The sequence below is a fragment of the Miniopterus schreibersii genome, assembly GCF_964146895.1.
Source record: "Miniopterus schreibersii genome assembly, chromosome: 6".
In the NCBI taxonomy this organism is placed as follows: domain Eukaryota; kingdom Metazoa; phylum Chordata; class Mammalia; order Chiroptera; family Miniopteridae; genus Miniopterus; species Miniopterus schreibersii.
In genome coordinates, this window is record NC_138107.1 from 16,582,665 (window position 1) to 16,596,528 (window position 13,864).

The window sequence follows — 13,864 nt, forward strand, 5'->3', positions numbered from 1 at the left end:
GCACCCCTCCCCCGCCACCCCGCACCCCTCCCCCGGCGCCCGCCTCTCACCGTGCGCCGCGGCGAGCTGCTCTCCAGAGCCGGGTCCCCGGGAGCGTTCCGCTGCGCACCGACGGCCCCCGAGCGGGTCGAACGCGGCTCTGCACCTCTGCCCGCAGCAGTCCCCGCGCAACTCCGGCGCGCACGGGCGAAAGGGCAGCCCCAGGGCTTTGCCCTCTGTGCGTCCTGGGAGGTCTTATGGCCCCGACTTCCCCTCCCCCAGCTGCGGGAGGAGGGGCCGGGGAGGAGCGTGCGGCCACCAGCTTCTCACTAGCAGAGGCAGCTTGGGATGCGAGGGTGCTCTGGCGCACCCAACACCCACCCCAGGGCCCGCGATCCCGCAGCCTGGATCTGCGAATTCATTTAACCCGCCCTGGGATGGACTCAGACGGCGCCTGGGACGGGTGCTGTGGCCCCCCCCCGTCCTGTTCTCAGACTCCATTCTGATTCAGATTAGATCTGTTCCCTGTTTAATTCGCCCCACATCAAGCCAACCGTGCTTGTTGCACTAGATTCCCTCTGCTGGCATCTGTGCCATGGCATGCCCTAAGCATTCCGGTACAGCGCAGGGTGGACACCAAGTCAAAAACCGTGTAGACTGTGCTGTGGATTGGAAGGCCTGCCACAGTGTTGGTTTCATTTCTCCTTGGAAGTGCAGTGCAAGGCAATCAGAAAGAGCAATTATGGCCTGGGGGGAAATGGTGTAAGAAGGGCCATCTCACAGCTCAGTTTAGCCCAATTTTTTGGAGTTTAACTGAAATTCCCTCCCTTTTCCAATGCTTCCTCCGCAATCCACTTCTAATAAAAGCATATTTATTAAAAGTTTCAGTTAGAGACTCAGGGAACACGGTTTGACATTTATGTCTAGTGTTATTAAAGTTTGCATGTTTTAAATCTTGATTTTTGTGAGGTTTTGTGGATGGGTGGGTGAAAGAAGTGTAAATGAAATTTATTTTATTTTTATTCTGAGAACTCAGGAGTAAGAAGACATGGATAACAGCTCCTTTCTCCCACTTACGAGTGCTGCGACCTTGGGCAAATTTTTCAGCCTTTCTGCTTCTCAGTTTCTTCATCCCTATCAGGGAAATAATCAAAGTACGTCAGTGAGAGTCACCTTGTGGGAATGAAATGCAAATGCACATGAAATACTTAGGGTGAGCCTGGTCACGGCCAACATTCAACAGTGGTATCTAATATTAATATCTATAAAGAAGCAATGACTTATGTAAACCCAATGGATGAAAAATTAAATAAAACTGTATTAGCCTAATTACATTTTCCTGTACTACCCGAGAAAACCTCCTGTTTAACAAATTGCCCCAGAATATTAATCTAAATGGGCACTTGTATTCTAAAAGGATACCCAAGAGATCTCTCAGACTCTTTTCCCTTTGGCCTCAAAATGAGATAAAGCAGCTCGATATTCTGCATCACACTCCAAAAGATGGTGGCGTTTGAAAGCAGGTCTTGAAGGCAAATGGGAAGTATTTTATTTATTTCTCTCAATGCCAACTCTATGCCTCGCCGTCATCATCAGATCATATTCTCTGAGGCTGACGGAGTGGTTGGCATTTAGCAGGTTCGTGCCTGGAGAAAACACTCAGGGTAGGGTTGCCAGATTGAGCAAATAAAACTACAGGACACCTGATTACATTTGAATTTCAGGTAAACAGCAAAAAGTTTTCAGTATAAATGTGTCCCATGCAATATTTGGAATATAGTTTTACTAAAAATTATTTGTTGTTTACCTGAAATTCAAATTTAACTGGGCATTTTGTGTTGTACCTGGCGATGCTAGTCTGCTGAAATGAATAAAGAATGGGCCTCACTTTCGGAAAGGAAGGCAGGTCGACAGACATAAAGGTCACAAGGTGGGTCTGGTGTCGGGTTTGCTTCAGTGTTACTCAGTGAAGGAAAGAAATAATGTACTTGTGTTTATAAGTTGATTCTTTGTTGAACTATTTCTTATCTTTTATTTTTACAAAATAAAATTTTAATGTTTTTATTGGTTTTAGGGACAGAGGAAGTGAGAGGAATAGAGAGATAGAAACATGGATGAGAGAAACATCAAGCAGCTGCCTCCTGCATGACCCCTACTGGGGGCAACCCGGGCACGTGCCCTGCCCCGAGTCGCACCAGGGACCTCTTTGTTCATAGTGTGGACAGAAAGGGGCCACATACTAAACCTGAAAAGCTCAGAGCAGGCCTGTGTGGCGGCCTTGCAAACTCGGAGGCCTAAAATAACCACAAAAGATGGTCTGAAATTAAAACTTTTGGACATAAGCTCTTTATGGTTGGTAGCCATGCCCTGAGGCAGTATTTTTCCCTAACAAGAGTTAATTTTCACTCAACTAAGCCTGTCCAGTTGTCTTTTACATCTGAAATAAGCATGCCTGATTAACACACGCCTTTGCAAAACAAAGCAGTTCTTCCCCCCCACCCCCCCATGTACCAAGGCAGAGACCAGGAATCTTCACATTGTTATTTATATCTTGTTAACTATTCACTGTTAATTGTCCTGTACCCACCTATGTAGAAGTATGTGTCTATCATTTTACTTTTTATCCAATCCCAGAGGTTTCCCCACTTTGCTTTCTCCCTCTTCCCTCATCTATCACCAGTGATTTTCACGTAACCCACTTGTGTCTTCTCCTTTGATTGTAATGTAAAAAACAAGGTGCAAAACTGCCATTCTCTGGAGCATTATTTCAATCCATTGAGATTTTAGCTCTTTAGCATATGTTGACAGTTTGGCTCAAACTCACAAAAAATTCTTCACAGGTTTGAATGTTTTCTTACGTTCACAATGCGTCAACACTCAACACTGAGCCACACCAGCAGGGCTATTTCTTATCTTTTAATTCTCACTCCCATTTCCCACCAACATAGTGATAGGGACACTTATAATGTCCAAGGATTGAGCACCTGAATTAATCTGAAATATAATCATATTACTTATAAAATTGTAGAACACATGTACTTACGTGAGCAGGGCTTTAAGTTTCTTTTTCCTTAAGTTTCTTTTTCCCAGGCCTTTATGCCCATATACTACCCTTGACTCTGGACAAAGCAATTAAGGCAGTGACGCAGCTATGGACAATGTGTCCTTGAACAGACATGGTCAGGCTGGCCCAACCAAGAGTCAAGATATCATCTTATCGAGACATCGCCAGGTCACCAAGAACAACAGCAAAATTCTACAACACATCATCTGTACACTGTATTTTGTGTTCATCGCCCCAAGTCAAGTCTTCTTCCCTTACCATTTATCCCCCTACACCCTCGTCTACCTCTCCCATCCCTCCCCCTGACCAATCACCACACTGTTTTTCAAGTCCATGAGTTCTTCCTCTTTTTCTCCTTTTTTACTCAATTCTTCCACCTCCACCCACCCAGCCTTTCCCCTCCCACCCACACGGCACCCAGACAGCAGTCAGCCAACTCGAGATCTATGAGTCTGTCTCTATTTTGCTTGTTCATTCTGTTCATTAGACTCCACATACAAGTAAAATCATATGGTACTCGACTTTCTTGGACTGGCTTATTTCACTTAGCATAATGCTCTCCAGGTCTATCCTTGCTGTCCAAAGGGTAAGATTTCCTTCTTTTTTATGGCTGAGTAGTATTCCATTGTGTAAATGTCCCACAGCTTTTTATCCGCTCATCTACTGATGGGCACTTGGGCTGCTTCCAAATCTTGGCTGTTGTAAATAACACTGCAATGGACATAGGGGTGCATATATTCTTTCTGATTAGTGTTTCGGGTTTCTTCGGACATATTCCCAGAAGTAGAATCACTGGGTCATAAGGCAGTTCCATTTTTAATTTTTTGAGGTGACTCCATACTGCTTTCTACAGTGGCTGCCCCAGTCTGCATTCCCACCAAGAGTGCACGAGGGTTCCCTTTTCCCCACACCCTCGCCAGCACGTGTTTGTTCATTTATTAACGGCAGCCATTCTGGCAGATGTAAGGTGATACCTCATTGTGGTTTGATTTGCATTTCTCTGATGATTAGTGATGTTGAGCGTCTTTTCTCATATATATTGGCCACTTGTATGTCCTCTTTGGAGAACTGTCTACTCATGTCCTTTGTCCATTTTTTTTAAATTGGATTGTTTGTTTTGTTAGTGCTGAGTTTTAAAAGTTCTTTATAAATTTTGGATATTAACCCCTTATCTGATGTATTGGTGAATATGTTCTCTCATTCAGTGAGTTGTCTTTTCATTTTGTTGGTTTCCTTTGCTTTGCAAAAACTTTTTACTTTGATGTAATCCCATTTGCTTATTTTTTCTTTTGTTTCCCTTGCGCAAGGAGATATATCAGAAAAAATATTGCTACTAGAAATGTCTGAGATTTTACAGCCTATGTTTTCTTCTAAAATTTTTATGGTTTTGAGTCTTTTATGCATTTTGAGTTTATTATTTTGTTTGATGTAAGAAGGTGGTCTAGTTTCTTTTTATTTTTTTTATTTTGCACATATCTGTCCAATATTCCCAACCCCATTTATTGAATAGACTATCTTTACCTCATTGTATGTTCTTGCCTCCTTTGTCAAATATTAATTGACAATTAAAGCATAGGTTTATTTCTGGGCTCTTTATTCTGTTCCATTGATCTATATGTCTGTTTTCATGCCAGTACCATGCTGTTTTGATTACTATGGCCTTGTAGTATAGCTTCATATCAGGTACTGTGATTCCTCCAACTTTGTTCTTCTTTCTCAAGATCACTGTTGCTATTTGGGATCTTTTTGTGGTTCCATATAAATATTTGGAATATTTGTTCTAGTTCTGTGAAATATACCACTGATATCTTGATAGGAATTGCACTGAATCTATAGATTGCTTTGGGTAGTATGGACATTTTAATGATGTTCATTCTTCTTATCCATGAACAGGGTATATGCTTCCACTTATTACTATCTTCTTCAATTTATTTCTTCAGTGTCTTATAATTTTCTGAGTACAGGTCTTTTACACCCCTTGGTTAAATTTATTCCTAGGTATTTTATTCTTTTAGAAGCAATTGTGAATGGGATTATTTTTTTAGCGTCCCTTTCTGATAGTTCATTATTGGTGCATACAAATGCAACTGATTTTTGGGTATTTATTTTGCATCCTGCTACTTTACTGAATTCATTGACCAGTTCCAATAGTTTTTTGGTGGAATCTGTAGGGTTCTCCATACACGGTATCATGCCATCTGTAAACAAGGACAGTTTTACTTCTTCCTTTCCAGTTCTGACAATGGCTTTCAAAAATGAATAAGAGCTCACCTGGGAAGAAGAGAGGAAGAGAATTCTACAGAACGTGGAACTGCATGAGCAAAGGCACAGGGGCCTACAGTGAACAACATGATGTGGGAATGCCAAGTTCTCCACGTGGCAAGAGCATTAGGCACATAGGATGGAGCAGAAGGTAAGGATGTGAAGGTGAGCTGGGACTAAAGTAACAGTCTCCTGAGTCATGTAATAGAGTTTGCACTGTGAGCTTCTTGATGACAGGAACTAAGTCATTTTTATTAGCCTGCATCCAATAAGAAACCTAACACATAGTAAGTAGTTCCCCAATAAATGCTTTCTGAATGAATGAAAAATATCTTGGGGGCAATGGGAGCCATCATAGTTTTTAAGTAGAGTAGTTGTGTTTCTTATTTTTGGAAAATAATTTTGTACTGAGAAAAGATGCATTGAGATTGGAGAAACCAAAAGCAGGGGATGGATTAGGAGGCTACTAGGAGAAAGGTGATGATATAAAACAAGACAGTGACAGTGGGAATTGAGATTGAAAGTTCTACTTGAGAGATATTTGCAAGGCAGAAATGGGTGTGAGGATAAAAAAGAAAAATGAGCCCAGCTGGGCATGGCTCAGGGGTTGAGCATCCACCTAGGATCCAGGTGATCGGGGTTCGATTCCCTGTCAGGTCACATGCCCAAACTGCAAGCTCAATCCCCAGTTGGGGGCGTGCAGGAGGCAGCCAATCAATGACTCTCTCATCATTGATGTTTCTATCTCTCTCTCCCTCTCCTTTCCTCTCTCTGAAATCAATAAGGATATATTAAAAAAAAAGAGGAAAGAGTCCAAAATGGCCCTGAGATTTCTAGCTGGGGAAGCCAGGTAGATGATGGGCCATTAATTGAGAAAGAAAAATAGGAAAAAAAAACAGGTTGGAGAAGTGAATTAATAAATGAAATTCTGTGTATATTGGTTTGAAAGACCTGAGGATGGTGTTTTAAAAATTGTGAGTCTGGAATTATTAATGGCTTATGAAATATACTTGGTGAACATAGACAAGTAGTTTTTGTTGTTTGTTTTTGTTTTTTAAATATCCTTATTGATTTCAGAGAGAGGAAAGGAGAGGGAGAGAGAGAGAGAGAGAAACTTCATTGATGAGAGAGTCATTGATCGGCTGCCTCCTGCATGCCTCCCGCTGGAGATCAAGCCCGCAACCCGGGCATGTGCCCTGACGGGGAATCGAACCTCGATCTCCTGGATCCTAGGTTGATGCTCAACTGTTGAGCCACGCCCTGCCCGGCTAGACAAGTAATTTTTAATGAAATGGTACTTGACAAATTTTAAAGTGTATCATATGTGGTAAGGTTAAGTGTTGTTTCATAGAACTTTTATTTGCACATATATAGGTATGTATGTAACTGATTTAAAATGTGTTTTCCACCATATGTCATAAAAATATTTGAGATCCTCTGCCTTTGGATGCTGGAGGGAGTAAGTGATGTGGGGAGTCGCCTTATACCTGCCTGGGAGAGCCCCCTGTGCACGCTTCTCTCCAGCTCTATTCAGCAACTTCACATTGATAGCTAGAAATCGGTCATAGCAGGGACTTCATGCCACAGAAATCAGCAAACACTGGAAAATGGGACTTTTCCCTCTGTAGTGAGCTAGGACACCTCTGGGTGGAACCATCTCACTGGTAATTAGTTATGAAGGTCTGAAGCTCAGTATGGAGACCTGGAAAGAAGTTATTTGGAAGTGAAAATGCCCAGAGTGCGTGAGGCTGCCCACTGAGAGCTTTCAGAGGGAGCAAAGGTAAAAGACAGAATTCTAAAGAACACTACATTCAGGGGAGGTAGGAGGAAAGGGAGCCAGTGAGTGAAACTGAAATGTTGGTCAAAGTGATGACAGCGAATGGGAGAAAGAAGCCCTACAGAAGTCGAGGGATGCCCAGCCAGGCGCGGCTCAGCGGTTGAGCATTGACCTAGGATCCAGGAGATCGAGGTTCGATTCCCCGTCAGGGCACATGCCCGGGTTGCGGGCTCCATCCCCAATGGCTCTCTCATCATTGATGTTTCTCTCTCTCTCTTCCTTTCCCTTCCTCTCTGAAATCAATAAACATACATTTAAAAATAAAAATAAAAAAGAAGTCAAGGGAGAAAGAGATTTTAAAAGGTAAGTATGATCAATACTGTTGGTTAAATAGAATTCATGAAGACTGAAGGAAGGGCTGTGGGATTTAGCAATTAGGAGAACAAAAACCAATTTTAATCTTTAACCCCCAAAACCAATTTTAGTGTAATCAAAGGATAAAGGCAAGAAGTCAGTAAGGAGTAGAGGTGAGGATACAGACTCTAAGGGTAAATTACTTTTAAGACATTTTATGGAAGAGAAAAGGAAAGAGACATGGCTGTATCTTGAGTGAGGAAAAGCAGGAGAGTGGAAATCTGGGGAACGGTCGTGAGACCTGCCTGAGGATGTTCGAAGCCTCCTGAGCCCCACGCGGCTGGAATTCACTCGTTAGTCGTGCAGTCGGTCTGTCAGGTGATGTGCTTTCCCGGGAATGTGTGCCAGTCCAGAACACGACCCGAAAGGAGGGTGACCTGGGCTTGGAAATTAGGAAGGAGACTGGCCAATGGCTAAGAAATAAGGGAATTGATGGTAATTTGAAAGGATAGATTATTTTTTCTAGTTAAGGTGTCATACATTTGTATTGTTGGAAATCTAAACAAAACAACAACAAAATAGAAAGTGGGAGTGCCTCCATAACTGCAACCTCATTAGGTAATTATTTAACAGTGTGGTACATATCTTCCAGACAGTTCTCCAGGCTGAGACGTGATCATGCAAAGGGCTGAGTCAGACAGACCTGGGCTTGTATCCAGTACTACTTTACTAGCTCCAAGGCCTTGGGCAAGTTACACACAGCCTTTTAACCGTCAGTTTCCTAATCTATAAAATAGAAATAACAAAAGCATCTATATCACAGGGTTGCAGTGAGGATCAAAGGCTCATACATGCAAATTGCTTCGAACAATATTTGGTAAGCAGAGTGAACACTTGAGATACACACACACACATACACAAACACACACATATATATGTATACACACACACACACACCTATGGGAAAGAGAATACACACATACATACATAGCATGAACAACCAGGAAGAACTGAAAAATATTGGTGATTTGAGTAGGTGGGAAGCACCTACCCTAGGCAGAGTGACAAAGTGGGAGGGTAGAATGTCATGGTCAGAGAAGGGAATTTGAAGTACAAGACTTCAGAGGTGAAGCCCTTCCTGAAGACAGCAGGTCCCAGGAGGTCATGCCTCTAAGTTTCTAAAGTGGAGAGAAGATAAAGATTCCTCTTTTTAATATTTTAGCCAGTTCCAAAATTTATTATTCTATGCCAGGCTTAGTCTTCATTCCTCTTTGACAGTGTCTTAATGCCTATTTAGACTCAGTTTACCTGGAGACTCTGGAACTGTGGATTTCAAATCGACTTGTTTCTGAGCTCTAAGACCTGGCCTGTCGAACCTGTCTCCAGGATGTTTTTTCTTGCTTAAGTCATAGATAACACTTCTATTAACCTCAATCAAGATGTAGGCGGTTTTGTGCTACCTCCAAGGCTCCCAGTGTTCCTCTGTGGCGCTATGATTCACAGTCGCTTGGCTCCTTCCTTTATCCAGGCACTGAGTTCTTTGATTCCACACACACGATGTCATCAATTCCCTCCTTCCCACTCCTACTATTACCACGCTAACCAAGGTTCTCAAAAGCTCTACCCTTGACAACTATCTAATGTTTCTTTTGTTAGACAAGTTATACATGCTCCTTGTAGGAAAAATGCTGTTTAGCTAATACAAATTCAATGTTCACCCACCTAAGCTTTTCTCCACATAAACAAGTCCATGCATATATACTAAATTATTGGTCAGTTTTATAAGGTTGTTTTTAAATTTAGCAATATAATACTGATATTTTACAAGCCATTAAGTACACATGTGCAGTATCACAAATGGTTCTGTATTTCCCCTTAATAGTAGAAATTTGGATTATTTGTTAGAAATTTGGTTGTTTACAATTTTTAGTTTTTGAAATAGCACTTCAGTGAATACCACTGCGGTTAAATCTCTATGCATGTTTTAAATTATTTCTTTGTGATAAAAGCCTGAAAATGGATTTTCTGAGTTAAAGTATATGCCCTTTTATTTCCTTTTTATTGTTTTCCCCTCCTTCATGGCTGTCCCTCCCCCCAGAATACCTTATGACCTTCTTGTGGCAAAATTACTTCTCTAAAAATGATGGACTTTACTTCCCCATTCAGAAACTGTCAACATTTCCCACTGTACACAGAGAGAGATCAAGTCCAGATATCTTGCCATGGCATTTGTGGCCTTTCAGGATCTGACCTCCACCTTCTTTTGCCCTGGCCAGTTGGCCTGAGCACTAAAGGGTCATGGGTTCTATTCGAGTCCAGGGCACCTACCTCGGTTCCTGGCTCTTGATCCCCTTGCCCAGGTGGGTGCATGTGGGAGGCAACCAATCAATGTGTCTCTCTCCCATGGATGTTTCTCTCTCTCTGTCCCCTCCTTCCCTTCTACTCTCCCTGAAAAAGCAATGGAAAAATATCCTCCGGTGAGGATTAACAATGACACCAAAAAGATCTTATCTCCTCAACTAGATGCATAACTCTGTAAAGAGAGATATGGGCTTTTTTGGCATGTGTGATCAATGTTTAGAAACTAGGGGGAAATTTGTTGTGAATTTGTCCCCTACAAAGGGACTTCCTCAAGGCAGTTGAGCCAGAGGCAACAGGTCCACAGGAGACAGTAAAAAAGATGAAATGTCTGGACAAGGGCTGCTACATGGAAAGGGTGTTAGGTACAAAAACAGTAACACAGAGCCCTCATATAAACCCTTATATAATCTAAAGCCGGCATGAGGGGGCTGCATAGACCCACATTCGGGTTGTGCAGCACCCAGTAGCGGCTCAGAGGAGAACCAAGCTATGCCTCTGAAGGACACAAGATGACAAAGTAACACCTTAGCGAAAATATGGCCAACTCGGAAATCCTTACTCCCCAGAACAAGACTCCAGAAGCCTCGTGCTGGGTTGGCCACATCTCCAGTGTGTGCTGATCAGCAACGATGCTGGAATCCCAGGCCCAGCACATCCCCCTTCTCTAGTCTAATCCCAGGGATGGACCAAGGTGTCAAGCTAAGTCCTTCCTGACTAGGAGGCCCCGTGAAAGCTCCCACAAGATGTATATAAGCAGAAGGGAACAAATGATTCAGAAGCCACAAATGAAACTCGACTCTCACCTTCCCGGTCCCAGATACAGAGACTGAGTTTGATCAGCTCTCCCCCCTCTCAACAGGAGGTAGACAGCTCTGGTCTGAGCATGCTTAAGCCCTCTGAGCCTCCATTTCCTTGCTTGTAAACTATATCTCCCACTTAGAACTGATGAGCTAATGCCCATAAAACACCTAGAACAATGCCTGTTGCACAAACTTATTCAACAAATATTTCATTTCCTTCTTGCCACTCCCAGTTCCCATGTTATCATTCTGTCCACCTCGATGGATTGCCTCTTTCACAGGTATTGGTTTGAAATGGAAACTGCATCATTTCAATTTCATGATGGGGAAGCCTTAACTTCAATAACTCTTACATGTGACTCTGACTTATCATCTCAGGAGGCAATGCAGCAGAGTAGGTAAGACCACAGTTACTGTAACCAAACTACCTGAGCTGGTCTAATGACCAGCTTTGTCACCTTAGGCCTTACTAGATTTCTATGTGGCCTTAGGTTGCTCTCCTGTAAAGTATGGATAATACTTGTACCTGCCCCACATGAGTAAACTTATTAATATATGTTAAAACACTGAGAACAAAGTGTACATGGGCTTGTTATTGTCATCTTCTTTAGAATGGGAGGGAGGCAGAATAGAATCAATTCACAGTGTCTTGAGCAGGGCTCAATAGTAGGCAGTAAATATGTAAAGGAATGGCAAAGCTGCCCAGTCCACACTTGAACTTGTGGTCACTGTACATCTACTTTGCAAGCTGAGCTTAACTAGGGTGGGGAGCTTGTAAGAGATGAATTAAAACCCAGTAGCAGTGAGACTTCCATGAAAAAGTTCGTGTCAGTAGGTCTCAATATTCTCACCTATAAAATGAAATTTTGACTCATGATTTCTAGGGTCTCTTCCTGATTTAAAAATGACTTTGATACTATGGGGGAAAAGACTTCATGGAAGTCAAGAAATTGGGGGTCAGAAACCTATTGCAGGTTTCCCCCGCTATGGAAATTAAGCTTCCTGTGAGCCTTTCAGTAAACTGAAATGGCCTAAAGCAAAGATGCAGTTGATATTGGACACAATGGGTCTGAGACTACCTGTCACTAGTTGAATCACATATGAGCATTTATTCCAATAATGCTGGCAGTATGGGGAGAGCAGTCAGTCACCCTGGAAATTCTGCTCTGACCCCCTCACCAGTTGGGTGATTACATACCAGGGAGGGAGAGGATAACTGCATGCAGCTACGAGCTGCAAGTGTAACAGGGAAAGGAGGGTAGGGTCTGCAGTCTGGCCTTGAGGAGCTCAAAGTCTGATAACAAGGTGGCTAATCTACGATGTTACAAACAGCTCAGCCAGTTCCTAGGACCAGAGAATGGTCAGGGTTCCTGAGGCAAACTCCCGGAGGGGGTCAGGGTCCAGTCACAGCAACCAAGTCAAAGCATGCCTTATCCTTGGTCTGCTTTTAAAATGTAATTCTTTTTACAACCCTGTCTTTCTTCTTGCAACACATCCTCTAGTTTCCCAGGATCTGTAAGAAAACCTCTTATTTATAGTTAGTAAGGTGAATAATTATTAAACAACTGTGGCTCTATTCTTATTATGTGCCCTTCTCCCCATCACAATTATCGTTAATTTATATAGAAAAATTTTGAGCATTCCCAGACCCCAAAATAAGCTAGCAAATCATACCAAATGTGCTTACTTACATCTGGTTTTACGCTTAGCATAACACCCTAACGGGCTCTCTGAGGCTTCTCTGATACCTCAGGACACATCTTGCTAACAGATGCACAAAACGAATGGAGACGAAGCACAGATGCTCACAGACACGCTCAAAGCTCTGGCGGCTTGACGCTGAGATGCTGAGTGCGGTTCCCGGGCAGGAGCTCGGGGGGCTCGCGCTGGGGGGTGCGTGCTGCCTCTATGACAACTGCTGCAAAACAAACACTGAACTATTTTCGTCTTTTCTCTTAAAAGTGAAAATCCTCTTTGGATTTCTTTCGGTTAGCAAAAATAGGTACTGATATAGGCCTTTCATAAGAGCAAAGTGATGTAATGAGAACTTCTGAAAAGTGGGGGACACATGTTTCAGGGAAGGAACCGTGTAGGAGATGTGGCCCCAGATGTATGCAGTTTGCGGATGACATGGCTCCACTTCTTCCTTGGGGACCCTTATCAGACTGCAGGTTCCTTGAGGGGAGGCCTCTGTCATTGGAACCTTGCATCATTCCACACTTATTAGTTACTTATCAAATACGTATTTGTTGAATAAAATCAAGCTGAATTGGAATTGTTCTGATGCTTAGAAAGCATGATAAGACCCTGGGCTCTTTGAGGTGGGCAAGGGGTCTCATGTGACTCTTTTCCCTCCTGTTAAGGCATTCATTAAACTCTACCCCCTTTGACGTGGTTGACCGTCACTCCTCCTAACCTTTAGCTTCTGTGACGCTATATTCTCCTGCTTTCCCTCCTACCTCCCTGGCAGTGCTCTTATAATGTCCTTTGATAACTCATCCTTTGCTACCAGATCTCTGAATGATGACAGGCCTCAGAACCTGGATCGCGCTCCTTTCTGTATCTGCTGCCTTTAAATACCACCTATATGCTGACAATGCCAAATGTGTATCGTTAGCCCAAAAGCCACAGCATTTTGTACTCCTGTTTGATATATGGATGCCTTACAAGCACCTCAAAACTTAACCCATTTAAAACAGAATATTTAATTTAAACTACCCTTCTGCTACCCAAGCCTGTCCCCCCTCTAGTAATCACTATGCCATCAAATGTCACCACCTTCCCACCAAAATGTGAAGCCCAAGATCATCCTTGATCCCTCCATTTCCCTCACCGCACATGTAGAACCCATTGACAAGTCCTGTTAATATTCCCTTCGAAATTATTCTTGATTTCAACCATTTCTCTACATCTCCACTGCCAAATACAATAAGCCACTACTCTTGTCTGGACTTCAGCCACAGGCTTCTCAGTGATCAGCCTGCTTTTTTTTTTTTTTGCTTTCTTTTTTAAAAATATATCTTTATTGATTTTATAGAGAGGAAGGGAGAGGGAGAGAGAGATGGAAACACCAATGATGAGAGAGTCATTGACCAGCTGCCTCCTGCACGCCCCCTACTGGGGATCATGCCCACAACCTGGGCATGTGCCCTGACCGGGAATCGAACCTCGATCTTCTGTGTCATAGGTTGATGCTCAACCACTGAACCACACCAGCCAGGCGGCTGTCCTGCTTTTAATCTTGTTTTCGTCAGTCTCTACCCCATG

General features: G+C 42.9%; 1 protein-coding gene across 3 annotated transcripts in view; it reads right to left on the reverse strand.

The window, feature by feature from the left end:
• The window catches only part of PLA2G7 (phospholipase A2 group VII), a 36,857-nt gene extending 36,271 nt beyond the window's left edge, over positions 1-586 (reverse strand). The window contains exon 1 of one of the 3 annotated variants that reach the window (XM_081139722.1): positions 51-586. The gene's annotated coding sequence lies outside the window, so the exon portion shown is untranslated. The remainder of the gene's footprint in view (positions 1-50) is intronic. The other 2 variants (XM_081139725.1, XM_081139724.1) reach the window with 2 other exon arrangements.
• Positions 587-13,864: the final 13,278 nt, after the last annotated feature.